At 41.4% G+C, this 15568-nt stretch overlaps 1 long non-coding RNA gene across 1 annotated transcript; it reads left to right on the forward strand.

Annotated features, from left to right (window-relative positions):
* The first annotated feature begins 5839 nt into the window (after window positions 1–5839).
* On the forward strand, window positions 5840–14207 carry LOC129385339 (uncharacterized). Its single transcript, XR_011895838.1, has 3 exons — window positions 5840–6064; window positions 9583–9762; window positions 13695–14207. It is a non-coding gene; the product is annotated as an uncharacterized lncRNA (long non-coding RNA).
* The last annotated feature ends 1361 nt before the right edge of the window (window positions 14208–15568 follow it).

Genomic DNA, 15568 nt, shown 5'->3' on the forward strand with positions numbered 1-15568 from the left:
AGGAAGATCGGCACCGGTGACGCTATACGTCCAGCGTCACGTGATCGCCTGAAAGGAACATGCGGCAGCTGCATTGGTAGTTATTCTTCCTGTTATGTTGACTGTCATTAAAACATGCCTGCTTCTCTTTTCTGCCATATATTCATTAGCGTCGAGAGTATGTAGGGTCTTTGTATCCGTGAAACCATCTTGCTACTCACAACAACCTAAGCTGTTGATAATCGACGACCTAAATGCGTAGGTTACATCAAGTCACATATTTTATAATATCCCCGTCAGTGCCTCAAGGTTTTCAATGCTATTTTGACGTTTTTTTAAAAATAGCTTCAAATGTTCTTTTTATGACGCGAACGACATTCAGACAAAGGTAATCTCTGCGACCTTCGTTTACAAAACAAATACGTCCCAGTATACAAAATATGTCATCTTGTAAAGCTGTGCGGAACATCTATTGTTCATCAAGCCGGATTGTTTTGTGAGCCAGTGAAAGCGTCTTGTGGGAGAAATAAATTCTTCAAGGCCGTTACTCTAAGAAGTGTATACGGAAGTAAAACAGTGGAAATGTAAAGCGCCGGGTGCAAGCTTTCATTTTTCTGCCTCATTGGTGGCTGAGATTCGTAATGATGAAGCAGATATGCGGTGTACTTGTTCTCATCGCTGTAATGCGCGTTCAAGGTACGTGATCATCCATCCCACTCTCAACACAATCATCACCTCGTTGCTGAATATTTTGGGAAGACTGCTCTCCATCAGTCGTATTTCTGAAACCTCTGTCCTCCTTGTCAAAATTTTTGTGTAGTACTTGGCACGTCTAATGTCAAACGAATAGATTGGACAATATGTGGTATTGATAAACATAACGAAACTTGTTCCCGCTGAAATACCAGAACAAAAATTTTGGCATTGGCTTCGTGGCTTCAGTGAGTTATCAAAGGCCTTCGAAAACCTGCTGTAGCAAACGAGGTAAGGCTCCTACAGGCCAACGTTTTTCTCATGCAGCAAATATTTGGTCACAAACGGAAGAGAAATTAAGAAGTACTCATTAGTGTCTCTAGAGTTCACTGTAAATCTGACCACTCACCTAATGGAATTAGGTCATCTACTGAAATAATTCAAGCCAATATTGCTCACAAATGTTTTTGTTCTTTGCACATTCATGCCCAGTTTTGTCTACATGGTGAGTGCACAATAGATATCTAAACACCATTTCCCTATTACTCGCTTTAGAACTACCGCGTTTCATGGGGCAGTAATGTTTGACGATTATTTTTTTTAGTTTTCGATTTTTTTTTTCACGTAACACCGGTGCTTTGTGTTATGAAAGCCCGCAAAACCCGCAAATATAACGTACGTCCTTCTGGGCAGCTGTAGAGCAGTGTGTTTTTGCTGTCTTCTTTGTCAACAAACCAATGCAAGACGTTGTCATAATCTCCTTATTGCTCATCGTAACCAAATTCGTCCATAATAAAATAAATGTCTTCTTTATAACTCACTATAGCAAGCACACATATTTTCCGTGCTGGAATAAGAACTACTCTGCTTTAAGGATGAAACGATAATGATATTTGTCTTAATATAACAGCAAGAAGTCAATGACTATACTATCGCGTTTAGTAATTCAGTACAAATTCATTAGCTGTGGCTACCGTACACTCTTCCAAAGCGTACTGAGATTACCGATGCCAAGTAATAGCCCTTGAGCGAGTACCTATAGAGACAACTTCTATATTGAGCGGTGGCGAGCATATTGTTGCGTGCCATTGATGAGTCGAAGCAAGGAATTGACATCGAAAAAATGCAGAAGTGCGCCTTCAAGTAAATGTCTTTTGCAACATAGCATGTGTTCGAATGGGCTGTTTGATAAATTTAGCAGGAAACAGCGCTGAGGACATAATTTAACAATGCCGAAAATGGCCGTTATAGGTTTGTGCATCGGTTTCTTAAGCGACATTCTACTCGTCTTTTAAGGTCACTAGTTCTTTGCTAAATCTACGACAGACGAGCAGAGTCACAGTGGTACGATGGGTAGAGGTCGTTTTTACTTCTCGTGTACAAGCCGTCTTGTCAAACAAGCCTCCTACTGCTACAAAGTTAGACGTGTTTAGCTCGGAATCAGATGCGCTAGAAATTATTACCAACGTTTTTTCCGTAATGTGCTCATGATTTTAGGTTTAGAGATCACTGGGAGATAACGTGGAATGCCGGTAATATGTGCCCCTTTACCGGAAGAGCGTCTACGTGCATAATCGTACTCATTAAAAACTAGCTGAAAGCAAATTTGGAAACATATACGTGAAGGCTGCACCTGACATATCTTGCATTTAGCAGAAAAGAACGAGCTTCGCTTGCCAAATAAAACGGCTGTGTTATACCTTATCTCGTGCAATAAACCGAAGCAAAATGCAATCCTCATCAGTGCCGTAAATATATGCGGAAAGGATAAGCAAAATGTACGGATTTATTGAACTGCATACGGTACACTTCTTCAATCTTCCTTCAATCTTTTCACGGGAACAATGCCTCTGGACATCATAGCAGGCGAGAATCGAACAATTTAGTGGTACACTCCTAAAAAAATGGCCTGCTTGAACTGCTAACCCCTTCGTTAACTTTTCAGCTGCTCCTGGAGTACAGCCAGAATTTTGCCGAAAGCCACCAATGTTAGGTATCTGCAGGCCGTTAAATCAGTCATGGTACTACGATTCTGGAACTAACAGCTGCCATATGCTCCCAATCGGCTCTTGTGCCGGCGGCTGCAACATATTCCCGACGGTAAACAAATGCACTGCTAAGTGCATGGGTGAGTATTTATTGCAGTCATAATGCAACCGCGTGGGAAACTCCTGGTAGTCATACAACTTCATTCAGTGTGCCTGATCGGTTGCTTATCATAGCACAAAAATAAGCGGCATTTCAATCATGTGTATCCGAGGAACGCCGCCGACCCCACGGCCATACGTTTTGATAATTAACTGTTGTTGAGGCGCGTTACAAAGTGACTAAAATTGAAGAAGAAGCTTAACAAAAGCTTAAGATTATTCGCTTCGTTATTCTGCCATTTGTCATGCATGTACAGCTGATGTACCAAAGTTTCCTCTAAGAAATTCGCTTCTCAGACTGTCGGAAACTGAGCTTACTAGCTTTGATAACTGCAGTAGCTGTGCAATCTTAAAATGGGTTCTTTTTCATGTAGGCGTAGTGAGCTTGGCTGCAATGTAGCTCAGACACGTGCGAACTGGGCTATTTCTACATTCCGTTGAAAAGCAACTATATGGACTCATTTCTCGCAGCTGTGTAGTACCCACCTTAAAATTAGCTCACAGGGATTGCACAGGTATGTTGGCGTTCAACTTCAAAATCCGCTGCTCTAACTACAATATGTATTGACTAACGGAGGTAACAGCTATGCTGTCTTGCTTATGAAATAACGTTTTTTTTTTGAATGCGTGAATATTGTTAGCTGTATCTTGTACACTTCCTTCGAGTAGTGCTGAGAGAGGACGGCCACTACGTTGCAATGTGAACGAACTTATATACTACGCAGTTCGCCCTGTTGCTCTTATGAGCACAAACAACCTTGCCCAACACCATCCTCCCACCAACTTACCCCCGCTCTCCTTTTCTCTGACCTAAAAGATTCCATGGAGAATTTGAGTAAACAACCTGCACAGAAACATTCTAAGCCTTGTTAATGCCCCTTCTGTGAATTATGCTTGCAATTTCAGTACTTTCCGGTAGTACTAATACCCTCAACTCTTGTCATAAGTTGGACATAAATCCAATGAATTTATGTCCAGTGTTGTTTCAATAAAAAAAAATGTTAAGGAAAGTGGTAGGCCACCGCGAAAATCACATGCAATTCACCCTACCTGAACACGCTGAAACCTACGGGCAGTTATCCTTTGTTATCGAAAATCGGAATGCGTGGTTCAGAAAAATAAAAAAGAATAACTGCCCATATTCCCAAAACGCCTTTACACTAAAATTGTTCGCAAGAACTGAGTCCAGCCTAACCTGATGCTGAACATATATATTATCCAAGACAGCTAACGAATGGAAAGAAGCAGTTACGAACGACAATCTTTCTGAATTTTACCCTAGATGTTTACCAGTGTAGAGTAGCACTACACGAGAGCTCCGAACCATTTTTATCCATTTGTATTCTCCTTTTCCATAAAGTTTACGATGCGCTCAGGCAGACTGACATTCTGAAATTCAGGCTGTATTTTTTTCTGGTCTCCACTTTTTATTTAGGTAAGAGGTGCGTAAGGAAATGGAGTTAGAATGTATTCAATCTGATGCCCTGTTTTTTGTGACGTAGATATATTAAAATATGGTTGTCAGGCGCGTGGTACAAAAATTACGTATGTGGACTGTATGCGAATGGAGTGCCATTCAGTGTTTAAAAATTCAGTGGGTAGCACTACTTTAGCCATGGGCACTTAAGAAGTGCACTTATGAAAAATGTGTTCTACTGTTCTTCCTATTGACGAACAGCAAAGAATTTCGCTCGAATTGCCTGTGCTCGGTCATAGTTTATCGAAACACAGCAAAGATGTGCCAATGGCCCACAGAAATTGATGGGCCATATACCTCACATACCTCGGCGTCTGTTGTTTCGCGAACAGACGCTGCGGCTGAGCTGCGATTGAGGTCCCGTGAGCGTACTTTGCCCCTTTGGGACTCAAATGTTTTCACCATGTGTCGGTTGCGTTCGTTGTCTCCGGACATACGGATGCACCTCCCACCTGGGTGGCCATGACGTGAACAGACCATGCTCTACCGTCTGTGGCTAGGCGTTGCCTTTACGAACTCATATGCTTTCATCATTGGAATGGCCAAGAGCCCCACGTGCGACACATGTAACATCGACGAGACGCTCGCACATAGTATCTGTGTCTGCCCGTGATATAGTGCTCCGAGACAAGTGATGTGTAGAGTAATGGACCAGTTGGACAATCGTCCACTTTCAGAACTAAAAGCTTTAGGCCAATGCTCCGAAAGAACATCCGCGTTGAAGGCCTTACTCGCACTATGAAGGTTCTTGCGGTCCACGGGGCTTCACGACAGACTCTAAGAATGCCGCCTAACCCGCCTTGGTTGCTCAGTGGCTATGGTGTTGGGCTGCTGAGCATGAGGTCGCGGAATCGAATCCCGACCACGGCGGCCGCATTTAGATGGGGGCGAAATGCGAAAACACCCGTGTACTTAGATTTAGGTGCACGTTAAAGAACCCCAGGTGATCGAAATTTCCGGAGTCCTCCACTACGGCGTGCCTCATAATCAGAAAGTGGTTTTGGCACGTAAAACCCCATAATTACATTTTTTAAGAATGCCGCCCCCTACCGCTCTGTAGTGTACGCGCTTTGTTCATGCTTGTCTCCCCTTCTGTCTATCTCCCCCTTCCGCTCTGTTTCTCTTTTTATCCCCCTTAACCCTTCCCCCTGCGTAGGGTAGCCAACCGGAACTACCTCTGGTTAACCTCCCTGCCTTTCTCTGCATTATTTTCTCTCTCTCTCTCTCTCTGAGATAAATTGTTGTTTTTGCTTATTTGAAACAAAAAAGGATTTACTTTACAAGCGTCATGCGAAAGAAGCCAGTCATGCCTGCATGATCAGTTCCTTTCCTGGTTCAATATTCAGGAAAACGAGTTTGAGAAGCTAGTATCTATTACTTCCGCAGTGAAAACGGCCACCACCGAGGAGGTCTAGCAGTGATAGCGCGTTTTTCACGAACATTTCCAGGATAATATTTTGTGACAAGGCCAGTTCTCACTCAATATCTTTGTTTCCTGAAGCCCACCTCCCCCCCCCCCCCCCCCCCAGAGAAACCTATTCTTCACATTACCTTGAAGGCAAACGCCTTTGTGTGAATTTTTCATATCTAGGTCGGAAGAAACCACCGGTTTGCTTGCAAAAACCCCTTCTTGGCAACTGTGGAGAAACGCGTCGAGCTTGGTATTATGACAGAAAGCTCAAGTTTTGTAAAATGTTCGAGCGTGGCCTCTGCGGTAGCAACAGCAACAGGTTCGAGACTGAAGTGAAATGCCAAGAAGTGTGTCAAAGTGAGTACTGGTTCCTTTTTGCTCAGTGAGCGAGCACCAAGAAAGTAAGCTTGTGCTTACTTTCGTGAGTATAGGAACTTAATTTCAGGAAGGGAACCCAAATAGAAAGTTTATCACCGCTATTGTGCTTTAGATGCTCAAATTATTTCACAAAATCATCAATATGAATATACCCTGGAAAGGCCATCTTATCGGCACACATTTTCTGTTATTATTGAAGGCGACTCGGCAAACATCCCTTCTTGAAGCGCAACATCACAATAGGCCTAAACACCTGAGGAACAGTACAAACACAGCGCCATGGCCATGGTTCACCGGGCTATCTTTGATCTCCTCCAAATGCCGGTTGCTAAGCGAAGTCTGCCCTTTAAAAAAACAATTTCAGCTGCCACTACTGACGATTTCTTCTGCAATCGCTACGTGTCAATAAAGCACATGCAAGTTAAGATCGACCCTCAAGCACTGGCTTTTCATAAAACTCACTACCTGTTACCATAGCTTTTTGGAATATATTTATTTGTATAAAACGCATGTAGTGAAGACTTCATTCTTATTTTACAAGGAGTTTCACATAGACAGGCTTCCCTACTGAGCTATCTCCGTGCGCGATAACAGCTAAAGTTTGGAGCAGACTGTAAGATATGCTTTGTGCTGAATAATGGAGCAAGCATAGTAGCCTGTTTTGTTATGTATATGCGATCAGAGATCAAAGCGCGAGCGATGCGCTGTTTTCCTTGAATGTAAATGGGCAACCGCGGAGACATCAGACGCATTTAGGCTGTTTATGTTCTAGTAGAAAATAGAAGATGCCTTAAGTTGCTGAAATTTTCCTCGAGCATTGACTGAATGGGCTTCTCTTAATACGGCATAATTTTGTTAAAGGGGTTCGTCAAACACACCGGTTACAGCATAATGTTGCCGTTAAGACTACTAAAATGTTACTATTCGTTTGCTGCCAAGAAATTACAGTGTGCAATTATTGCATTATATCAGTGCTAATCCGGGGTAGGGACACTTGCAGCATAATACTGCCGTCAGATAGGAAGGAGCTACGCAACAAAAATTTAGGCACATAACATGAAGATGCCCGAATTGAGTGCTGCTGCATAGAGAGAGAAAAAGACGTTCAGATAATACAACTCCCCGTGATAATAAGTAGAGGTGGGCATGACAAGTAAAGCCAGAGGAAAAAACTGGCAGTCAATGTAATAGAACGAATTGCATGGTGACAAGGAAAGGGATATTCTGACGAGGATGGCAGCTGATTTCGTGATGGAAAGATATTAGGACATTTGCGGGCGTAAGAATCGGAATAACCCACCGGGATACCTGGGTAATTTGAGATCACTTCTTAAGTTCACTTAAGTTATATAAACTTGTGGATAATCGACAGCATTTTAGGACATAAATAACGAATCCACGAAGCCTCGCAAATGTCCATTTGCACGAGGGGGTAGCCCTGCAACTCTCAGCTAATTAGCTCTCAAGCTGCCTTCTGTTAGTCTCACTCTAAGAAAAGTTAGCACCCTTTCGGGCATATCTTGTTCCTGAACAATTATTGTCGTAAGCCTTGCTTGCGTTTCCTTTCTTCACCGCTTAGAATCAGGTACTTCACGATCACGAACGGCATGCGCGTTATCTGCGTGACATAGCATTCTCGACAGTAAAGTAGCGAGCGCAGATTGTTCAAGAAGGGAAACTCTAACAAAGCAAATGGTGATTACTGTTTTGGGACAAGATAAGCCCCAAAGAGTGCGAACTCTTTTAAGCGTAAATGTCCCGTCTGCAATATCGTGTAACCGGCAGTGCGTTGCACATTGCGACACCAGAGGCTCAGCGTTTTTGTGCGACTGGTAACAACGACCTGTCTGCAGCAGATTTGTTTGTTTCAAAGAGTAATATTTCTTCAAAAATAATTGTGTGGTGAACAGTTATTGTTACAGATGGCTAGTTGACATCGAGGGACTGGCAACTCAACACAAGAGGAACGAACATCTGCAAATATGTGTTACAGACACATGTTAAAGATTGTGCCCCACGTGATTAAGAGGAAACATTAGCTCGAGCCCAACTCCGACGCCGCCTATTCAAATACATGTAAAACGCAAAAACGTTTTTCTGAGATAACCCCTGGACCGATTTTAATGAAATTTCTAGCATTGGAGAGAAAGTTAAATTCTAGCGACTTATGGAAGGGGATTTCCGATTGAGGTCTTGAATGTTGTTAAAAATATTTTCAAAAGTTCGAAAGCTTGAAAAAATAGAAGCGCGAAGTTTACAAATTCATAGCTCTGCATCAAGAGCAGTTATCGTGGTTCTATCAAGGGCATCCGATACATCATTCAAATAGGACAAATTCGATACGTCATGTTATACCTTATGTGAATTTGTTACCTTGTTTAGAAGGGTTCTGCAAAAGCTGTATTTCCATATTACATTGTTTTTAGATTCATGTGTAACACATCAATGTTGTCCGATTTATATGTACTACCAGATGCAACTCACAGAATTGTATCATCCTTTTTCGTTGCTGAGTTATAGAGATGTAACTTTATAATTTCGTTTTCTGAAAATTTTCAATTTTTGACAACTTTTTATAAAATATTGAGAACCTGAAATGAGAATTCAAAAGCAACAATCACTAGATTTTAAGTTTGTCTTTTAAATGCAACAAACATAATCAAATTGTGTGCATCGGTTACTGAGAAAAACGAATTCTCCTTTCACGTGCATTTAGATAGGAGCACCCGAGCTAAAGCTTCCTCTTAACTGATTGGTCCGGCAATTGTCTCCCGTGTTCCTTATAAAACCTTTCACAAAGTTGTACCCTTTGCTGTAAAACTTAGTCCTAACTTATTTCTGTCATCATCATGCGCTCATTTTGGCACCCATAACAGAGAAAAGCCTTAACACGACCCCGTTGAAGACAGGCCAAAACAAATATTATCATTATTTACAGTATTGAAATGTTCATATTAGAAATATTCTTTTGCCACTCTCAGGGTGGTGAAGGATGCTCAGCACTTGCGATTGTAAGTATTTTCTAGTTTGCAGTACTACCGAACTTCTCAAGCTGTTTTAATTTTGTTCATGCTGTAAGTTGAATATGGGGACGTTGACGTAGAAATCTTAATTTATTTCAAAAATATGTAATATAGCTTTTTATACAATACCGGACATGATGCGACTCGTACAGTATTGATAGTCATTGAGGAGTTTGTACTTCATTTCTCCAGCACATCATGACAATCGTTATATAGCTCAACAAGGTTCGTCAGTATACATTTTGTAATAAAGGACGAAAATAACTTACAGTTAGACTAGTTGGATAGTGATAATTCGAGTGCCAAGGCAAAGCGTTAATGATAACAAGAACCTAAAAATGAAGGAGTAGTAATACTCTTAGTGCTGCTTCCTATAGTAATAAGGGTTTCTTGTTTTTCAACCAGATAACCACCTCCTCTTGGTAATTCGGGTGCTGTACAAAAAAAATATTCATATGAACTCATTCCTTTCAGTGTTCAAAAAACCAAGGCCCATCTGCAGTGCGAAGCCGGATACAAAACTTTGTTTTAACCTCAACACAAAATGGTACTTCGATGAGGTGCAAGACACCTGTCTGAAATTTGACCCTGGATGGTGCGGAAAAAATGCGAACGGCTTCATTTCTCAGGAAGTTTGCCTGTGGAGATGCAGTTGTAAGTTCGCCCGTGTTTATTTTACTATAATTAGTGTTTGTTCTACCGCTACAAAGAAGGTTAGTCTGGCGTGATTGGCTGGTACTTGTTTCTCCTGAGCATCTTTGACAGGGTCTTCATGAATGCTCCACGAATTTTTTTTAAACTGGGTGTCCGCGAAGGAGGCGGTTAACAGATGTAGAACTACCATCATTAAAAGTTCGGGACCTTAAAATAACCTAACAGAAAAGCTCACCTGAACTAACCACATTTTTTGCAGGCTTAAGCGACGCCTTTTTAAACGCATTATATTGTAAATTCACAGCAAAAGCAACCAAACACATCGTCGGAGCTCCCGCCCCCCCAATCACTTTATTCTTACTACAGATTCTTACAAGAGGTCTATCCTATAACTTCGCGCAGCGCGTTTTACCATAAAATAACATAACCTTTCAGATATATTAATGTGACTATCTTCAAACTGCTCCACTATAAACCCAACACACTGGTCCCACGTCTTTTTCCATAGCTCGAGGACACCTTTGAAGACCTCTTTTCTTAAGGTCTATGGCAGCAGTATTGTGTACTTTCGAATTGTCGTTGCACATCTAACGTGCTGCCCCCGGAACAGTTTTTTACATTTAGAGAACATCAACTTTATGTTTTCAGGGGGATAAGTTCTTCGATTAGGGAGCTTGTTGCAAATATGTGATCAAATTTCGCGCCAAAAGCTGATGCACAATAACGCAGGCTGCCCAAAAAAATTATTACAGTCCAGAATCCAGCGCCGTTCCTTGACAACTTTTGTCACATTCGGCTCTCAAAACCTTTTGTATGCTTCAGTACTTTCACGCAAAAACCTGTCAGGAATAAAATTCAGGTACAACTTTATTGCACACGAATCCACGGCAGTCATTAAACAAGAGAATCATAATATTATTGTTTGACTCCTACTTCCTCACTTTTTCTTACCTTGGATTACATTTTCTTTCAGTCCTCGCCCTAAGATGTCATCACAATTTGGTAATCGTTAATACAGATTACACCATCGGTGACAACGCTTCACGAGAATTTATTGCTGCCGTCGGAAATTCTCCATTGAATTAAACATTATTTTCACCGAAACCTTTGCTAACCATGTGATAATTTTTGCACCGGCTTCAAGGGAATCTTTTTACTTAAACATTTTTCAATGAGAGTTCGGCAAATGAACACATATTTTCAAACCCTGTGCTTTTTATATAGTTCTAACAGTCATTCGATGGTCACTGAGCACAAGAACACGCATTAGGGTCAAAGATTTTATCTTACCGGAGCATGAAAGATGTCCTGATTTGCAGTCTTTTTGGTCCATAACATAGTGAATCTACTTTAACACAATCTCGTCCTTCAGGGCATTCTTTCAATATGCCGTATGCAATAATTAGTATATTTATGCACCATTCTTGCAGAGTTTGTTGCACGTATTCGTCATCTCACTTTCCTCAAAAACTAGAAATTGGCTGTACAAAAATACACATGAATTCTTTGATTATGCCATCCAGTACACCGGTCGTGCTAGAGGTAAATCGGGTTCATCTGAGTGGAGAAAGCGAGAGAGAGTAATGCCTCTGCATCCCTGCTAATTTTTTTGTTTGCTCACATCAAAATGTCTTGGGCAAGGCCATGTGTACAATTCGTCGTATATTGTGCTTTTCGTGGCCAGATTCGTCATCCGAAAGTAAACCCTTCTTTTGACCGCAAGTCGAGATGATCGAGACCATTGAATACTTCGAAGGGGTTGCATATATAGAAGTAGGTAGCCAAACCTGATTACAGCAAGATTCTCTCAAGCCATCTGGATGCCACCCGCTGCGGTGGTATAGCGGATATGGCGTTGTGCTACTAAGCCCAAAGGCGCACGATCGGAACATGGCTGCGGCGGCCGCACTTCGATAGGGACGAAATTTATAAACGCCCACGTAATGTTCAGTTGGTGGATAGTAAGTCCTGAGGTGGTCGAAGTTATTCCGAAGTCCCCCACTACCGTGTGCCTGATAGTTATATCGTGGTTTTGACCCGTAAAACCCCAGAATATAATTGGGTCACCTGGCTGACATACTGTCAAATTAGTGGCCGACTTATATTTTGGAATGAAGCATATATGTGACAATAGGTGTCGATATTTGCTGAATTTAATACAATCCCAAATCCAAGCAATCCCTAGCTTCAAATTTTGCTCTTGCATGATGTACGGCTTTCCTGAGCTATCTAAAACCGGAACGAAGTTTTTATTTGACTTATTTACTCTACATATCATGCAATCAGAATGAGAGTACTTCTAATCTTATTCTAAGAGGGTCACAAAGAGATGATAAAATTGTAAAGTAAATCATTGTATGGTCCCCCCAACATATCACAATTAGGTTGCTCAGTTTGCACTTTTAAGGCACTGATTACACTGCGGCAGTGTCACATGAGTTCAAATTATATTTCGATTTCTCTACTCCCATGGCAATGCACAATATAGATGTGCTATGAGGCACTCCCACTAAAGCCTACTAACAACGTCAGAAAGGTTCTAGTACCCGCGTACTTTTCACATTGGTGCTTTTAATTCCTGTACATTGGCCACATTTTTATACTTTTTAGTACCCGCTCCCTTGATCATAATTTTCTTTCGTCGAAAGATCTGTTGCATTCTAATAACATGGTGATTACTGCTTAAGAGCTGCTAATTGTTTTTCGAAAGAACTCTGAGTGGAGACGAGTGACGCGATAATTGAATGTTGTATATTTCTTGAGCGTCAGAGGATGCGTCATATTAAATTTTTCGGTAAATACTTTTTCCAGGGATTGTTGCAGAAAAAAACATTGCAGTGGCTACAATTATCAATAGAAGATGATGTACAATCAGTGAATTCTACTGGTGCTAACATAGGAGCAGGAACTTCGAGACTGACAAAGAAACTCGAAAACATGTTAAGGACTGCAAAAATAGTGATGAAACGCAGAATGTTAGGCTTAACGTTAGGAGAGAGGCAGAGAACGATGCGGATCCGAGAACAAACGGGCAAGGCCAATATTCTATTTGACATTAACAGATGCAAATGGAGCTGGGGCAGGTCATCGGATGCGTAGGTTAGATAACCGGTGGACCATTATGGTTGCACAATGGGTTCCAAGAGAACGGAAACGCCGTCGAGGACGGCAGAAGGCTTGGTAGGGTGATGAACCTAAGAGATTCGCAGGCGCTAGTTGGATTCGTTTGGTGCAGGACAGGGTTAATTGGAGATAGCAGGGAGAGGCTTTTGTCCTGCAGTGGATATAAGATAGGGTGGTGATGATGATGATGATGATGATGATGATGATGATGATGATGATGATGATGATGATGATGATGATGATGATGATGAAGAAGAAGAAGAAAAAGAAGACAAAAATTTACAACTGCGGAAAACAGGCAGAAAAATGTCACCACTTAAACATATCTCGTGGCACCTTGATGTGGCATAGCTTCCTGTGAGTAGACGGGACAGTCGTTAGGGTCGATTTATTTGCCCGGTGATGTTCAACATGCCACTCCTTCAATTGTTTTCTTCATAAATGAAATGCACTAAATACTCACGAATTAGAAGACAGGCGCAGGATTGCCTGTGAACTGTTCTGTGCTCGATACCTATCGATATAATTTTGACCATTTCTTTACTATTCGCCTTCTGGATGGACGTGACTTTTCGATCATTACACCACCTTATTGAAAACACATTTCCTTCCAGTTAACTGAGAGAGCATAACGTCAGTTCACGAAACGAATAATAGGAGATACCCCAAGATCTCGAGTTATTGCGATTGGTGTACCAAATAAGAGTGATTATGAATTTTTCGGCAACATGAAAACATATGTTATAAATTTAGAAATGTTTTTTAACTACCCGTAAAGTTTATCATGTCCTTTCTTTTTTCTCCACCAGATAAGCAATCTTGCCTGAACTGCAAGGGGCCGATACCACCAAATGGCACCAGTCGTCCAAATATTCAACCACCTAATACCATCCAACACTCCAATACCGCCCCAGCTCCCAATGTCATTCAAACTTCTAATACCATCCAACATTTGAACACCTTCCAAGGAAGCAATGGCTTTCAACCAGTCTATAATTTACTACCAAATTCCATTCCACCAGTCAATACGTACACGTCATCCGCTTCCTTACACTCATCTAATGCTAACATGCCACCTAATGCATTCCAACCAGCCACTGCCACCCAACCAACTTTAAGCCCCGTACCACCCATTTCCTTTCAGTCATCAGGTACTTCCCTACCATCAAGTGCCCATAGACAATGCCACCATAATCCGCCACACAATTTCCTACCTCATGACAAGTCACTGCTCCAAAAAGCACCTAAGTAGACAAGGTTGTTTGGGTGTATATTACACTGCAATTTCTGTAAACTTGGAACGTACCGTTGGTGGCCTTCAAATAAATGGTATTGCTCAAAGTGCCTATTGCAACCATCGGTGCAAAAATGAATTTGTTTTCATTTTAGTGTTTTTGATAACTCGCTATCGACTCTAAAGCTGAAATGCGAGCAGGGGCATTGATAATTAAAAAGTAGAGGTAGACGCGTTGTTTGACCGAATAGGAGAGCGTATTGCCAATAATGTTCATCTTTCCAACTCCGAAAACAATTGTGTGACAAGAAAGATGAAGTGTTTTTCTGGTATTACAAAATAGTATCACCTTAGCATTGTTATATCATAAGAAGCCAACAAACACTGACACCATCGACAACATAGGGGAAATTACTTGTGCTTAATAAATGAAAGAAAGAAACGATAAATTAATGGAAATTAAAGTGGATGAAAGAACAACTTGCCGCAGGTGTGAACCGAACCTACAACCTTCGCATTGCGCGTGCGATGTTCTACCAATTGAGCTACCGCGGCGCCGTGTTCCCATCCACTTTCTTGGGTATTTATGTGTCCTAGTAGAACCCTGGGAGTGTTAGCAAGCGCCACCATCACAGACCTTGGCGGCGAACATCTGCCGCCAAGGTCTGACTTGTATTGCTTCTCGAGGTGGAGAAATGTATTTCTGCAATAGCCTATATATATATATATATATATATATATATATATATATATATATATATAATAGTCACTTAGACATACTTACGTGATAACACGTTTCAATCAAGAATGATGCCAAATAGAAATCCGCCTCAGAGCTTAAAAACGAACGTCCGTTAGTAATTTCGAAGACAACAATCATTCATTCCAAGTTTTTCCACATGTAGGGTGGAAAAGAAATTGCCTTTCTTCTTCAATGTATTCCAAAGGATAGCGCAATTAAATCATGGACTTGGGAAGCGAATGCCACATGTCCTAACCTAAGCAAATCGTTTCTTTAGAAATAGGGCATAACTATACACTTGGTTGGTACCCATGACAACGTTGGCCAAGGTACTTAAAGAAAAAAAAAAAGGAGGGTAGCGAGAGTGGGCCACGACGTACGGAGGTGGGGCAAAAGGTGTTTCGTTGCCAGTCGCGTTACACAAACTGGAAAAGTTCTCAGTTCTCATTAGTTACCCAACTGTCCAAAATATTTTCCTAGAGAACATTTCCATAAACGCAGCAAGTAAAAAAAAAAGAAATTGCGCTTCGCACTCGAAAACATTGTGTCACAATTTTCTAACTGGCTAATTACCTTGTCGTAATTTTTTTCGCGTTTAAAATTCGTGCCTCTACATGCTAACAAAGACGCTGATTACATGTGTGGCCATTGCGCCTCACATACACGACAGCACTGGTTTTGACCCGCCGTGGTTGCTCAGTGGCTAT

This window comes from Dermacentor andersoni, chromosome 7 (genome assembly GCF_023375885.2).
Source record: "Dermacentor andersoni chromosome 7, qqDerAnde1_hic_scaffold, whole genome shotgun sequence".
In the NCBI taxonomy this organism is placed as follows: Eukaryota; Metazoa; Arthropoda; class Arachnida; order Ixodida; family Ixodidae; genus Dermacentor; species Dermacentor andersoni.